At 41.6% G+C, this 15,716-nt stretch overlaps 1 long non-coding RNA gene across 1 annotated transcript in view; it reads right to left on the reverse strand.

Moving 5' to 3' along the window:
• The window catches only part of LOC123364051, an 80,204-nt gene that overhangs the window by 37,158 nt on the left and 27,330 nt on the right, over nucleotides 1-15,716 (reverse strand). The window contains exon 4 of the long non-coding RNA XR_006576977.1: nucleotides 14,254-14,297. This is a non-coding gene — a long non-coding RNA (uncharacterized LOC123364051). The remainder of the gene's footprint in view (nucleotides 1-14,253; nucleotides 14,298-15,716) is intronic.

The following is a 15,716-nucleotide window of genomic DNA, read 5'->3' on the forward strand; positions in this document are numbered from 1 at the left end:
TAAGTATAAAAGTGCAATTAATAGGATATAAAAATATACTATAACAGTAGGACAATATTCTTTTGTACATTGCTTCATATCAGTGAGTGCCTTCCTTTCATTTTACAAAATGTGTTTTTGATAAGTCTGCCTTTATCAGATCTGACTTTTAAAGAGACTAAGTTTTAAATTCTTTCAGTATTCCCTGCTGATCTACACTGGGCGGTGAGAATTATGGGCAAAGCACCTCTTTCAAATCAGTGTGTTGGCATAAGCATTGGCCAGCTTCTGATCAAAGGTTCTTTGTGAATCATAAACCTAATGAGCAGCATAATGAAAGTCACACTATCTTTGGAAATATCTATATAATTCACTCTCTTTATGAAACTGTTGAAATAAAATAAAAATTGTTAATATTTATCCAAAACTCCTCACACAATTTTTATGCCATTTGTGTTTAATTTGTTCATTGCAATACCCTCATGAGAAGCAGCATCTTGTTTTACTGTGACTGTTGGGGGATAAGCCAACTAACAGTGCTTGACAGAACTGTAACTGAAAGAAACATTTGATTACACAGATTTTTTTTTAAATTATTCTGAAATAGAGGTTTAAAATAATGACAATGGTGACTCAAAATAGTTGCCTCAGGAAAAGGACCTGGCCATCATTGTGGACAGCTCAGTGACCTTTTCTCAATATATACTATGGCCAAAAAAAAAGCAAACAAGATGTTAGGACGAGTCAGGAATGAAATGGAGAACATCATAGAAAAGATTATAATGTGATTATGTAGTGGTATATCCTTATCTAGAAATGCTATAACAGTACTGGCCACCCCATCTCAGAAAGGATCTTGCCTTAGTGGGCGCTCAGAGAAGGGAAACAAAAATGATTACATGCATGGAAAAACTGTTAGCAAGAGATTGAAAACATGGGATTGTTTACCTTAGAAAGGAGATGAGTAAGAGGGGACATAAAAGTATACAAAATGAATGGTCTAGAGAAGGCAGATTGGGAGCTTCTCTTCTCCCTATCTAATAATATAAGAACAAGAGGGCATTTGGTGAAATGAAAGGTGGCAAATTCATCACTGATAAAAGCAAATACATTTTTTCACCTGTGTAAATAAACTGCGGGACTCATTGCCAAGAACTTAACAAGAGTCAAAGGAGGACTGGATTGGACATTTAAACTGGTAACAAGAATATCCATAATTAATATGGTCAGTGCTAACAAAAATGTTGGAAGGGATTTAAATTCTCATGGTTTAAATTAATTTCTCAGTGTTGGGAATTAGGATGAGACTTTTTTGGGAGGGAGGGGGGAGAGAAGGAGAACACAGATTATCCCACATCTGCCTACTTCAGGTTGTCCTTCACCTTTTTCTAAAGCATCTGGTGCTAGTCACAGTCATAAATAGGATACTGGACTAGATGACCATGGCTCAGATCCAGGCCAACTATTCCTGTGTTCTTACATCCCAATGTATTTTAAAACTGGAAGAGGTTGCCATAGTAAATAAGCCTAGATAATTCCTGTATATAGGAACAGAGTACACCCAAGTAAGATGCTAGGAAGATTAGAAACACGGACAGAATAGAACAATGAGATTAGGTTCAAAAATTGAAGCTAGTGCACCTAAGGAGAAACAACCTGAAACATTGGTAGTCAATGGGAAGGACAAATATAATAGTGTGAGAGATGTAGGGGTAATAGTGGACAGGAATTTGCAGTGAAATATTCCTGCAAAAAAAAGGCCAATATACTTTTTGATAGTTTGTAATGCAGATGTATCATGTCACAGTGCAGGAAAGTGATAGTCCCTTCTTACTATATATAGTTGTCATGTGACAGCACTTTATTTACATTTATTTTTGTATTTATTTATAGGCTTTCTACAATTTTCATCAGCATAATTAACTTAGTCTTATATCTCACAAAAAATTAATGTCGCCTATTGCAAAATACGGAAGGGTGCACTGATGAACTCTGGGAGCCTCATGACAAGCTGGAATAAGTTCAGGGAACAACAGACATGATTGGGCAGGGGCTCATTTAGAAGAAAAGATTTTTTAAAAAGAGTTTAAATATGGGTAGGATGGCTAAGAAACAAGAGAGAACATGATAATGTCTATATATTTCTGATATATGTGAATCCAAGTAGAGAAAGAAAGACCTGTGGTATGAGGGGTTATTATAACTAGGTGAAATTGATGAAATTAAGAGAAAGAAAATTTAGGCTGTCTGGGAAAACATGCAGACAGTGAGATTTACTAGGTCAGTAGGAAATGGCAAAGCCCCGTTGCTCGGAGGCATTAATAAGCTAGCCTGGACAAAACACCGGATAGTGTGCTGTCACCCCTATGATGGCAGGGAGACAGATGGGATGATGTAATCAGTATTTCCCATCTTTATCTACCTATCTAGCTATATGGTATGATTTTCCCCCTGAAGTGGTCCCTCCTGATCATGGTTGAGGCATGTTAACAGGATATTATGGAAAAGCTTGCACTGTCATGGTACTCCACTTGTCCTCTGAATAGAGGGCTTCATTCGCCTAAGATGTGAAATAGCACTCTTCAGCAGCACTAAATTCACTTTAATTTTTTAAAGATATCAGTATGGCTATCATTTGTATCTGTTACGGTACATGCCAGTTTTCTATAACTACAGAAAAGCTTCCAGATTTACAGAGATGTAGAAAAAATTGACAAAATAAGAACAGTTGAATGAAAATAATATAAATACTACTACTACCTAGCTGTTTCATAGTGCTTTGCATGAGTAGATCTCACAGCAAATAAGATGCGTGTGTTGTTCCTTGAATGAATCCAGCCAAGTGTTTCTATTCTGTTGTAAAAACAACACTTGGATTTGGACCATTTTGTCACTAATTTTTAGAATTACCCATATAGTAGGGACCTTCTGTACAGCCTTTCCTCGTTGGATTTTTCCCCAATACCTACTAAAAATAGTAGGTATTCTTTAAAGAATATTCCTCTAATTTTGATAGTAAATATTCCAAAAGTACTATTCCCTGCACAGACTAATGTGCATGCTTAACTTCATGTTCTGTAATTAGTCCTAAGTGAATAGACTTCAGTGACACTACCTGCAGTGTGTAAAGTTAAGCACCTGTGTAAGCCTTTGCAGGAGCAGGGCATTTATGCTTTTTATATAAGATTTATTTATTTATCTATTTTTTAAAGCACAAACACCCAATTTTAGAGGAAATATGAAGCCGCATAGACCAATGAGCATACTGCCACGTGACACAAAACGTGTGTTGCAATTGTCTATATACAATAGCTCAAGGATTGGGCACTCAGCTAGAAAGTAGAAGATTCTATGTAGTCTTATTGACCGGGGTCCCAATCCACAAGACTATGATTTCCTTTTTTGCCATTAAACCCAGGATGAGTCTGTATTTGAATGGGTTAGATTTAGAGTAAACAATGAATTTTTACATTTTTGACATTAGACTCTAACCAATTAAATTTAAAGTCAGCAAGGATTAGTGTTTACAATCCATAAAAACCAAGTCAATTAGAAATGGTGATAAGAAGGAAGTCAAGGTCAGAATTAATCTGGTGGGAGTACGGCTGATAAACACAAAATGAAAGGGACTTGGCTGAGCTCAATAGAAAGTGGATTAAAAATAAAAGATTATCTCAGTCTGTTCTGGGGTAGGTGAATATTTAAGCAACTAGCCTTATACCTATTGGTTTGGTTGATTATTTCTATGCTTAAGAGTAAAAAAAAAGTAGTGTGTGTTTGAGGGATTCTATGACTAGAATTTTGAGGGGGGAAGGAAGAAGAGGCATTTTTGTTCTTCAATTACATAAATATTTGCATGCAATTATATTAACTCACCTTTTTATGCAAAGTAAAATAGATTCACCAGATGTAGGGTTTTCATGCAAAATAACATTCTTTCCATCAGTACAACTGGACAGAGAAAAAAAACCCTGACCTTGGACCATATGATCTCTCTACAAAGGCTCTGTATATGTAACCCACTGTTCAGTGGATGTCACCTATCTTCCATAGTGCCTGGTCCACAGGTAGGGTGACCAGACAGCAAGTGTGAAAAATTGGGACGGGGGTGGGGGGTAATAGGAGCCTATATAAGACAAATACCCCAAAAATCGGGACTGTCCCCATAAAATCAGGACATCTGGTCACCCTATCCACAGGAGATGAGAGTCAGTTATAACTCTCTGCTACAGGATGTGGTCCTTTAGTTCCAGCTGCAAAGGCTAATGATTTTACTTCTGAATATCCCCAGTTCAGTCCCTGGTATCAGCTGAGATGACAGTCATCACACATACACCTGACTCTACTGGGAACTTCTATTTGGTATTTACTAATATAGTAATAAATGGAGATATACCTCTCTCATAGAGCTGGAAAGGATCCTGAAAGGTCATTGAGTCCAGCCCCCTGCCTTCACTAGTAGGACCAAGTACTGATTTTTGCCCCAGATCCATAAATGGCCCTCTCAAGGATTGAACTCTCAACCCTGGATTTAGCAGGCCAATGCTGAAACCACTGAGCTATCCCTCCCCCTGTAAACATGCATTCCATTTTATATATGTTTTTGAGAATATTGGTGATACACCTATTTTGAGGAACAAAAGTAGCCCATCTGGCTCTTTTTTAATATTGTACTTCCATTTTGTGAGCATGAACATTTTAAAAATCTCTTTACTACACTTTAGTAAATCTGCTGTACACTCTGAGGGAGATCTTCTCCCCCTACTCCAATTCCTTTATGCCAGGTAAAAGGGCCAGCATGATGAAAAGGGGTCCTAAAAGCCCCACAGATAGTTGGGTGAGGATTCCCTGCCACAGTAACTGAGGCAGACAGCTACAGGTTTCCTTCCAAGGGCCCCTTCAAAAGTCCTGCCATAGGGAGCATATTAAGGGCAGGGTGTGGGTTCAAGAGGCATTGCAGGGCTGAAATTGTGGGCAGCCTGTGCCTGGGGAGGCTGCCATCATTTAGACAGAGCAGGCGAGCACAAAAGTGGCTTAAATCTACCATAGCCCTAAGTCCCCCTGGGGTGTGAGGCACAGCACAGAACCTCATGCCTTGCCTCTGCTTGGAAATGTATTGAAATAGCTATTCTAGAATACTTCTTCCAAAATAACTCCCCATGTGGACACTTATTTCATAATCAGACTGTCTACAAAGGGGTTTATAACAAAATAACTGTTCCAATTAGCTATTCCAATATTTTTCCAAGTTTAGACAAGCCCTTATACTCTATATACCCTTAAATCTTTGTTGCAAAGCTTGCACTACACTCAGAAAATGTTAACAAACATGTGTTCCAGGTCTAGTGATACTTCACAGTTATTCACCCAAGGCTAAAGTACTATTTTGACAAAGGAAAGTAGCAGGAGGAGCAGGGCCTCTGTTTTACCTGTGTCCCTTCTGGTGGTAGGCATATACTGCAGCAGGCAGTTGCATACATGGCAATAGGCTCCAGAGACTGAAGTGCAGTTGGGACACTCAGAAAATGGAGACAATATTGAAGAAGCTCTATTGAGCATGCACAAAATGTGATTTTCTCTGTCTTATAACTGAGATAAATCTGTTTTTGGATTTTTGTGGGAACAATAAAAGGCTCCTCAAACCCCAAAGCTATCCCCTGCCAAATTTCAAGTTCCTTCTCAAAACCCTTAGGCACTGAACTGTTTAAAATAAAATGAACACAGTCAAAATTATTTCACCGTTGTTAAAAACTACCTATTTTTCCCCCACTTTTAGAACTGAATGAACCCCCGATTGATCCATTTTTGTCTTAAGTCAGAGACCAAATAGAAAATTTCAGCCTGAATGTTAAAAGTTTGTCTAAGTTATAAGCAACTGAAAAAAAATTATAATGGAAAGTGGTAGGCATATTTTAACTATATATGCTAATACTGCTCTGTTTATAATACATAAACACAGCCAAGTCATTTCTAGATATTTTACATCAGCCAGAAACAAAATGCTTTCCCAGTACTTTCTTCCCTACATAAATGGCAAAAACAGCAGAAGAAATATGAATCTCAACTAGTTAGGATCCAACTACAAAGGTTATATCCTAAAGACATCTTGTTTCATCCAACTAGCTAGTACCATTCATGCATATGATGGTTAGCCACAAACTATTTTTTATGGATTTCAGTCATGAAATTTTAAATATCCACATATAAAGTGTATAAGCATATAAACCATTGTAAAGTGTTTTTTATGCTTTGGCAGATCTACATGCTTATTAAACAAATTATGAAAATATTCAGAGTGAGCCATTTATAAAGAAAGAGCAAGTTGCCTAAATCAGATATTTGAGTATCCAAGAGTCTATGTGAATGCTGGTATGGAAAAAGGAGTTTCCTAACAAAGTATCAAATGAAAAGACTGGGCCATGTAAATTCCCTCTAAGCTGCACAGCCACGCAACAGCCTATTAAGTGCTCAAAGCTGCAGCAGGCAGAGATGCTTAGAACTGACTCCCAGCCCACCTGAAGGTTGTCTCTTCTGCTTGTAACAAGCTCAGCTAAGTATCCCTGTCTGTTGATCATCTTGACTGCTCATACAAGTGTGTGTCTGAAGTTTAAGGTGGGGAGAAGTGCCTGAAGAGTTATGTGAATTTCTTGCTTTTCCAAACAGTTTATGATGCAGTGAGGATTCCGCTCATGACCACTGCCCTTGTACCGCATGTTGAGATGTAAGAGCTCCCCATTCTTCCAAGCTGGCATCAATCATTATGGTATCTCTCAGCAGTTCTAGTACGTGGATACCATCCGCTCATGACCACTGCCCTTGTACCGCATGTTGAGATGTAAGAGCTCCCCATTCTTCCAAGCTGGCATCAGTCATTATGGTATCTCTCAGCAGTTCTAGTACGTGGATACCATCCATGAATTTTGTCAGATGTAACCACCATTGGAGAGACATTTTACTGTGGAAGGAAGTCTTGCAGTGTGAGAATTGGAATTGAGAGTCTGAGTAGGGAAGCTCAGTAGGTAGTACTGCAGGCACCAGAGATTAATTTTTTCCCATGAGAGTAGATATATGCCTGAAATGAGCATGCCTTGAAGTCATAGTAAGACCTTCATGCAGGAGTGTGCACTAGGAAGACTCTTAAGTGTTTTCTCCAGAATCCGTGCTTGACTGTTTCTGGAGAGGAAGGCTCTGCAGAATGTGATATTCAGTCAAACTCCCATGTTTTCTGTTGTCTGGACAGGGACAAATTGCCTTTTCACTAGACTGATTGTAAACCCATGTTGTTGAAGGGTGTGTACTGCCAGTTGTTGTTCCAGACCGACTTCTATAGAAAGAGTTCTTATCAGAAAGTCATCAAGAAAAAAAAGGTACAGATGTACCCCTTTCTGACATAGGGATGCCCATATTACTCCTATCACTATCCTAGGGTAATGGTAATATCAAAAAGAAGGGCTTTGTACTGCACGTACAGAGTGCCATAAGCAAACCTTAGGTACTGTCTGTACACGGGAATATGGAGATATGCCTCCTTCAAGTCAACAGAAGTTAAGAAATTACCCTGGGTTATAGCTACCATAGTGGCTATGAGCCATGTCCATTTTTAGCTTGTAGAAATGGATCAATTTATTGAGTGTCTTTAAATCCAGGACACCTCTGTTCTCCTCTGATTTCTTCAGAACCAGGAACAGTATAAGCTTTGAAGAAGGTGGTTGATTTGCCTGAGAATAGCTTTCCTCTGGATGGGTTGAGGAAGTCCTCTTGAATTCTGTAGCATCAGCCTTGGAAAGCGATAGGTGCCCCTCCCCCAAGGGACTGTTGGGGGGCAGGGAGTAGTAATTGATTCATTTGAGGAGCATTCCTGGAGAATGAGTTGCTTCTGGGATTAATGGGCCTGATTTTCTTCCATCTATTCATAGTTAATCCATTGTCTCTCCTACCATGTCTGTACTAAGTGTCATAACCCCCAAACCACTGCCTAGGGCAGAAAAACAGATTTATCATCATTAACAGAGACGAGATTGGATGCAACTTTTTCTATTGGTTCTCTGAAAAAAATCTCTCCCCTAAGTATAGGTTTGCTACCAAAAACTTGTCTTGTGGAAGTATCCACCTTCCATGGCTATAGCTACAGATGCCTCTTGCTATCACGTTGTATGGACTCAACCCGGTGAAGGACCTGAAAGCTTCAAATGAGGCCTCTAAAACTAGAGCAGATGTTAAGAAATTTCTCTTTAAGGAGGATTCTACCCCTTTGGTCCTTCTCTCTTTTTGGAGGGTAATGTCAGAGCAGGAACTCCATACAAGCAAGTTCTGCTCTTGTGAGGAAAAAATGGTCTCCACTGAAGCTCTGACAGCTGTCGAGACTGACTCTGCGGAGAGTTGATTCCACCCTTCTGTCAGTACAAACTTGGGTAGGTTTTTTTTTTATTATTATTAAATAAACTCAGATGCTTTGTTTTTGCTGGGTTTACCATTCTGCTTCAGGCTGTAAAGACAGGAAAGCCACGATGGAAATGTAAGGTTCAGTTTTAGAGCACATGGGGGGGGGGAGGGGAGAGAGAGAGAGAGTGTATTTTATGTCTCTGACCTCCACATCCCCTTTTTAATCCTGTGTGTGTGAATGCTCAGGAGAGATACCCCAAAACAGGAAGAACCTTACTCAGACACACACAAAAAACTGCAGAGATTCCTGGGGATTCTCTGGGGTTGTTGGGTTGGTTTTTTTGGCACTTTAGGTCTGCATTTGTGACCCTTATTCTGCCTAGAGGGAAGACTAGTAGGAGAGAGGGCTGAGGATTTGGAGTCATAAGACTCTGGGGAGGGAAGCCTATGCTTTTCCACCGGAGAGGACTCTAAGATAGCTGCCAAGAAGCAGACCAAAGGCCTTTTCTAAAATGGCTGCCAATGGCACATGAGTTCCTGACTCCAAATGACCACTACAAACAGAAGAGGGGATAGAGGCAGGAAAACTAAATGTATCTGTGCTGCTGGCAGCTCTCAGGACACCTGAGGAATGGAGGGAGTATCCTAAGCGCAGTATGCCCTCTGGCAGGGAGAGCGGGGTGGTCCTGGCAACATAGAATCATAGAATCTCAGGGTTGGAAGGGACCTCAGGAGGTCATCTAGTCCAACCCCCTGCTCAAAGCAGGACCAAACCCAACTAAGTCATCCCAGCCAGGGCTTTGTCAAGCCTGACCTTAAAAACCTCTAAGGAAGGAGATTCCACCACCTCCCTAGGTAACCCATTCCAGTTCTTCACCACACTACTAGTGAAAAAGTTTTTCCTAATATCCAACCTAAACCTCCCGCTCTGCAGCTTGAGACCATTACTCCTTGTTCTGTCATCTTCTACCACTGAGAACAGTCTAGATCCATCCTCTTTGGAACCCCCTTTCAGGTAGTTGAAAGCAGCTATCAAATCCCCCCTCATTCTTCTCTTCTGCAGGCTAAACAATCCCAGTTCCCTCAGCCTCTCCTCATAAGTCATGTGCTCCAGCCCCCTAATCATTTTTGTTGCCCTCCGCTGGACTCTCTCCAATTTATCCACATCCTTCTTGTAGTGTGGGGCCCAAAACTGGACACAGTACTCCAAATGAGGCCTCACCAGTGCTGAGTAGAGGGGAATGATCACATCCCTCGATCTGCTGGAAATGCCCCTACTTATACAACCCAAAATGCCATTAGCCTTCTTGGCAACAAGGGCACACTGTTGACTCATATTCAGCTTTTCGTCCACCGTAACCCCTAGGTCCTTTTCTGCAGAACTGCTGCCCAGCCATTCGGTCCCTAGTCTGTAGCAGTGCATGGGATTCTTCCGTCCTAAGTGCAGGACTCTGCACTTGTCCTTGTTGAACCTCATAATATTTCTTTTGGCCCAATCCTCTAATTTGTCTAGGTCCCTCTGTATCCTATCCCTACCCTCCAGCGTATCAACCACTCCTCCCAGTTTAGTGTCATCTGCAAACTTGCTAAGGGTGCAGTCCACACCATCCTCCAGATCGTTAATGAAGATATTGAATAAAACCGGCCCCAGCACCGACCCTTGGGGCACTCCACTTGATACCGGCTGCCAACTAGACATGGAACCATTGATCACTACCCGTTGAGCCCGACCATCTAGCCAGTTTTCTATCCACCTTACCGTCCATTCATCCAGCCCAGACTTCTTTAACTTGCTGGCAAGAATACTGTGGGAGACTGTATCAAAAGCTTTGCTAAAGTCCAGAAATAGTACATCCACTGCTTTCCCCTCATCCACAGAGCCGGTTATCTCGTCATAGAAGGCAATTAGGTTAGTCAGGCATGACTTGCCCTTGGTGAATCCATGCTGACTGTTCCTGATCACTTTCTCCTCCTTTAAGTGGTTCAGGATTGATTCCTTGAGGACCTGTTCCATGATTTTTCCAGGGACTGAGGTGAGACTGACTGGCCTGTAGTTCCCTGGATCTTCCTTCTTCCCTTTTTTAAAGATGGGCACTACATTAGCTTTTTTCCAGTCATCCGGGACCTCCCCCGATCGCCATGATTTTTCAAAGATAATGGCCAATGGCTCTGCAATCTCATCGGCCAACTCCTTTAGCACCCTCAGATGCAGCGCATCCGGCCCCATGGACTTGTGCTCATCCAGCTTTCCTAAATAGCCCCGAACTACTACTTTCTCCACAGAGAGCTGGTCACCTCCTCCCCATACCGTGCTGCAGAGTGCAGCTGTCTGGGAGCTGACCTTGTCTGTGAAGACAGAGGCAAAAAAAGGATTGAGTACACTAGCTTTCTCCACATCCTCTGTCACTAGGTTCCCTCCCTCATTCAGCAAGGGGCTGAATGTAGCCCTCTGCTCTGCCTGGGCTGGTGGAGGAGAGGGGAAAGACTGGGGACCTGGGGCTTTACTGTGCACCAGTTGTGTTGACTGGGGCTCCTGGGGGCTCCACAGTGGTGTGGGACATCTGGCAATGTGGTTCGGTCTGCATCAGTGCCACATATTGGGCCCATGTCCTGGGTCCTTTGTCTGTCTCCTGGAGGCTTTTAAAAGTGCACCCTACTGGGATGGGACACCTGATGATGGGACCCAGTCTGTGTCCGTGACCACAAATTGGATCCTGATATTCTGTACACTTTCTTCAGCACTTGTTTGCCTGAGGCCACTGCCATACTGTCCTGTTGGACAGATCAGCAGCCTTCTTTTTAACCTGCGATAGCAGTGACGTTGCGGAAGCAAAAGGAACACTTTTCCCCTTCAATACAATTGGCCACGGGTGACAATGCCCTCGGTCTCACCCTCCTTTTATGCTTTCTTAGCTACTATCAGGTCTAATTTTGGAGGTGGGTGCAGGGAGAGAGGTTGGTAAAAGTCCCTGCAATTCAGAGCTCCATAAGGTAAATTTTTAATGGCCCTTAAACATCCAGTAACCCCACACTAAAAAAGTGGAGAGCTAAGGAAACAGAATCTATTAAAAAAGGCAATATGAAGAAAATATTAATAAGGCTATGGACAAGTATCAGAGGGGTAGCTGTGTTAGTCTGTATCCACAAAAACAACGAAGAGTCCAGTGACACCTTAAAGACTAACAGATTTATCTGGGCATAAGCTTTCATGGGTAAAAAACAACTTCAGATTCATGGAGTGAAAATTACAGATACAAGCATAAATATACTGGCACATGAAGAGAAGGGAGTTACCTTACAAAGTGGAGAACCAGTTATGACAAGGCCAATTCAGTCAGGGTAGATGTGGTCCACTCCCAATAATTGGTGAGGTGTCAATACCAAGAGAGGGAAAATTGCTTTTGTAGTGAGGCAGTCACTCCCAGTCCCTATTCAAGCCCAAATTAATGGTGTTAAGTTTGCAAATGAATTGTAGCTCTGCAGTTTCTCTTTGAAGTCTGTTTCTGAAGTTTTTTGGTTGAAGGTTGGCTACTTTTAAATCTCCCAGGACATTCAAGTGTTCTCCTACTGGCTTTTGTATGTTACCATTCCAGATATCTGATGTGTGTTCATTTATTCTTTTACTTAGAGACTGTCCATTTTGGCCAATGTACATGGCAGAGGGGCATTGCTGGCACATATCACATTAGTAGATGTGCAGGTGAATGAGCCCGATGGTGTGGCTGGGTCCTATGATGGTGTCACTAGAGTAGATATGGGGACAGAGTAGGCAATGGGTTTTGTTACAGGGATTGGTTCCTGGGTTAGTGTTTCTGTGGTGTGGTGTGTAGTTGCTGGTGAGTATTTGCTTCTGGTTGGGGGGCTGTCTGTAAGCGAAGACTGCCTGCCTCCCAAGGTCTGTGAGAGAGGGATCGTTTTCCAGGATAGGTTGTAGATTGTTGGTGATGTGCAGGAGAGATTTTAGCTGAGGGCTGTATGTGATGGCCAATGTGTTCTGTTATTTTCCTTGTTGGGCCTGTTCTGTAGTAGGTGACTTCTGTGTACCCGTCTCACTCTGTCAATCTGTTTCCTCACTTCCCCAGGTGGGTATTGTAGTTTTAAGAATGCTTGATAAAGATCTTGAAGGTGTTTGTCTCCGTCTGAGGGATTGGAGCAAATGTAGTTGTATGTTAGGGCTTGGCTGTAGACAATGGATTGTGTGAGGTGTCCTGGATGGAAGCTGGAGGCATGTAGGTAAGAATAGCAGTCAGTAGGTTTCTGGTATAGGGTGGTGTTTATGTGACTATCACTTATTTGCCCTGTTGTGTCCAGGAAGTAGATCTCTTGGGTGGACTGGTCCAGGCTGAGGTTGATGGTGAGGTGGAAATTGTTGAAATCCAGGTGGAATTCTTCCAGGGCCTCCTTTCCGTGGGTCCATATGATGAAGATGTCATCAATGTAGTGCAAGGAGAGGATGAGTGCTTGGGTACGGGAGCAAAGGAAGCATTGTTCTAAGTCAGCCATAAAAATGTTGTCATACTGTGGGGCCATGCAGGTACCCATAGCAGTGCCACTGACTTGAAGGTATAAGTTGTCCCCAAATCTGAAATGGCTGTGGGTGAGGACAAAGTCACAAAGCTCAACCACCAGGTGTGCCGTAGCCTCATCAGGGATACTGTTCCTGACAGCTTGTAGTCCATCCTTGTGTGGCATATTGGTGTAAAGAGCTTCTACATCCATGGTGGCCAGGATGGTGTTTTCAGGAATATAACCAATGCATTGTAGTTTCCTCAGGAAGTCGGTGATGTCTTGAAGATAGCTAGGAGTGCTGGTAGCATAGGGTCTGAGGAGAGAGTCCAAAAAGCCAGCTAGACAGTCTACAGAGAATGTGACTCATCACTTTTGGAAGCAGAAAAAAAAATGGAGGAGCTCTTCAGTAGGAAGAGTTATCTGGAGAGTCAACCCACCCATCTGCCTCCTATAGGATGAAGGACTACTGAATTTATGGACCCATCCCCAAAGAAAGAATGGGTTAAGTGACCACATCTCTCCCCCCATTGGCTGGGTTCACCTTAAACACACCTACTGACAGAGCCCATCTTTGAACTTGTGACAAGCCAGGCATTCCCAATGGAGATGTTGTGATTCTAAGGGTCATTTTCATTACAGAGCAAGATGAATCCATCATCATCTAGTGCACAGGTCATTAGACTGGGTCTCAGGAGGTCTGGGTTCTATACCCAGCTCTACTATTAATCTCATGGTTGTTCTTCGGCAAGTCACTTTTGCCTCTCCTTCTCCTCATACTTTCTGTCTTGGCTATTTAGACTGTAACCTCTTTGGGGGTAGGGACATGATATATGCATACAGTGCCTAGCACAACTAGATATACTATACATAAGAATTTCACCACCTTTAGATCACTTTGCCAGAAGCACTAGTTCAAGCAGGCATTTTCACCAGACAGCGGTGACATAAGAAAACCAACACAACTTTCTGTAATAAAGTGGCTTAGAATAAGTGGGTGAAAGAGTTTGCCTTTTAGAGGAAGAATGGTCAAACTTTAAGGGCCCCATCCTACAATCCCTCTCTATGTTGAGCTCTCAACATATCCTGTGTAACATGCTCTCTCGTGACATTTAGGCTCAGGTTAAGTTTGATATTCAGAATCAGAAGCCCTACCCAGCCCTGAAGTGGCAGGAGATGAGGTCAATGGTAGACTTTTCAAAAGCAGGCCCTAAGTTTGAAACTATGATGATAGGTACTCTAAAAATACAAATAAAATAATTATTTAAAAACAATAAAACTGGGAAATCACATCCTTTTCTATCTCCGCAGTCATATAGCATAACGTCTAGGTCCCAGACTCTTGAAGATATAGGAGATGCACTACAGCTTAAATTGCATTTTTACCTTGAAACAGCCAAGTTTTTAGGTGTTTACAGCTTCTGATGGCCCTGAAATATAAAAGAAAATAAATACCACATATATAAAATTCCATTATTGATACAAGTTCTATTCTTATGTCATTCATACTGACCAGATACAATAGGAAAACAGAATTCTGCAAACAACGCATTAAAATAGTCCATTGTGAGCATATAAATTAATGTTTATTCAGACACAAAATATGCCGAAAAGGTAAAAGGAATAAGTCCTCAAGCATGCTAAAATACTGAGCAGTGGATTTGCTGAACAATCAAAATGCTTTCACTACACAGAAAAAGACTAGACATACAGAAAAACTTCATGACAACCACTGAAATTAAATTACTTCCAATGAAGGTGTGATGCACAGAAAAAAATCAAAGTCCTATACAATGTGAAGCAAAGAGATACATGAAATAACTGCCTTAGGAGTGCAGGCATATAAATGAAGGAAATGTGCTCAGTGAACTAGAGCACCCAAAATGCTTTGCAATATTCTCCTGATTACTAGAGCATGGTGACTATATGAGCAGACCGCAAAAAGGAAATGGAGAAAGAACGATTACTGGTAGAGTGGGGAGGGGGGCAAAACAACTCTCTTAAAAGAAAATAATTCTATACCGTTTTAGTTCACTGAGATTTTGAATAAATTGGTGTAGAATTAAATTGGGGAGAAGAATCCAGAGAAGGCTGGGAGATGTTTTTAAAACTTCTGAATGTCTCTTGAGAATTTTTAGGTAACACATGTACAGTATTTAAAACTAATTGAATGGGATGGCTGATTCAGATTTAAAATAATGAACAAACAGGGACTTAATTCAGCACAGGTATAACTTCAGTGACTTCAGGGGAGTTATTTATGCCAAGGCTCAATTAGGCCAACTATTTATAGACTTAAAAATACAGAGTTAATGGAGAGTTGAAAATTATTTTCTGAAAGCTTATAGTTCTGGATTTTGTGATTCCCTCAGGTCAGTCTCTGTCCCCTTAAGTCTAGGGGTAAATTCTGCATCATAGTGCCATATAGGATCATCCAGTATTTAATACTCTGTAGTACCTAGACAAAACAGGAATGGTGAAGGATGAAGACCCACCTAAATATCCTGAGAAGTGTGTAGAAGGTGATGGGGAGTTTACATACGTTTGATATTATTTGAATGAGCTTCTCTGTAAAGTCAGTGGACAGACTCCCATTTTCATTTTTTAACCCACAGTTAGAAGTGGGCAGCAAATATGGAACTATGCCACTTCCTTGGGGTTTCCAGGACTGATTGTCACCTTCTTACCCCCCTACCCCGAGAGGAAGACTTGCTGGTGCTTAACTGGACGTCAACACTCTGTTTGGGTGGCTAACAGTGGTGATGTCAACCTCCTCAGGGCTATGACAGCCCCTATTTTGCCTTGCAGTTGACAAGAGGTGCACTCCAGTCTCCTTGAAGCATTCCCCT

This window comes from Mauremys mutica, chromosome 2 (assembly GCF_020497125.1).
Source record: "Mauremys mutica isolate MM-2020 ecotype Southern chromosome 2, ASM2049712v1, whole genome shotgun sequence".
Classification (NCBI taxonomy): domain Eukaryota; kingdom Metazoa; phylum Chordata; order Testudines; family Geoemydidae; genus Mauremys; species Mauremys mutica.